The sequence below is a fragment of the Balaenoptera musculus genome, chromosome 19 (assembly GCF_009873245.2).
Source record: "Balaenoptera musculus isolate JJ_BM4_2016_0621 chromosome 19, mBalMus1.pri.v3, whole genome shotgun sequence".
In the NCBI taxonomy this organism is placed as follows: Eukaryota; Metazoa; Chordata; class Mammalia; order Artiodactyla; family Balaenopteridae; genus Balaenoptera; species Balaenoptera musculus.
The window spans coordinates 16,354,848-16,355,159 of NC_045803.1; the positions used below are offsets into that span (position 1 = coordinate 16,354,848).

General features: G+C 32.7%; 1 non-coding gene across 1 annotated transcript; it reads left to right on the top strand.

The window, feature by feature from the left end:
- The first annotated feature begins 205 nt into the window (after positions 1 to 205).
- Positions 206 to 312, top strand: LOC118885980. The gene has a single exon (XR_005017612.1). It is a non-coding gene; the product is annotated as a U6 spliceosomal RNA (small nuclear RNA).

The following is a 312-nucleotide window of genomic DNA, read 5'->3' on the forward strand; positions in this document are numbered from 1 at the left end:
GACAAATGCATTTTAACATTGGGAAACATATCCTATTCTTGGATGAGAACATTCAACAGCATAAAAAGACATCGATACAAAAAAAAAAAAAAAAAAAAAAACATCGATAATTCTCTTAATTCAGTACAAACTTCATGTGATTCCCCATAAAAAAGCCAGCATTTTTTTTTCTCTCAAGAACTAGACATGTTAAATTTAAAGTTCAGTGCTCGCTTCAGCAGCACATGTACTAAAATTGGAATGATACAGAGAAGATTAGCATGGCCCCTGCACAAGGATGACACACAAATTCGTGAAGCATTCCATATTTTT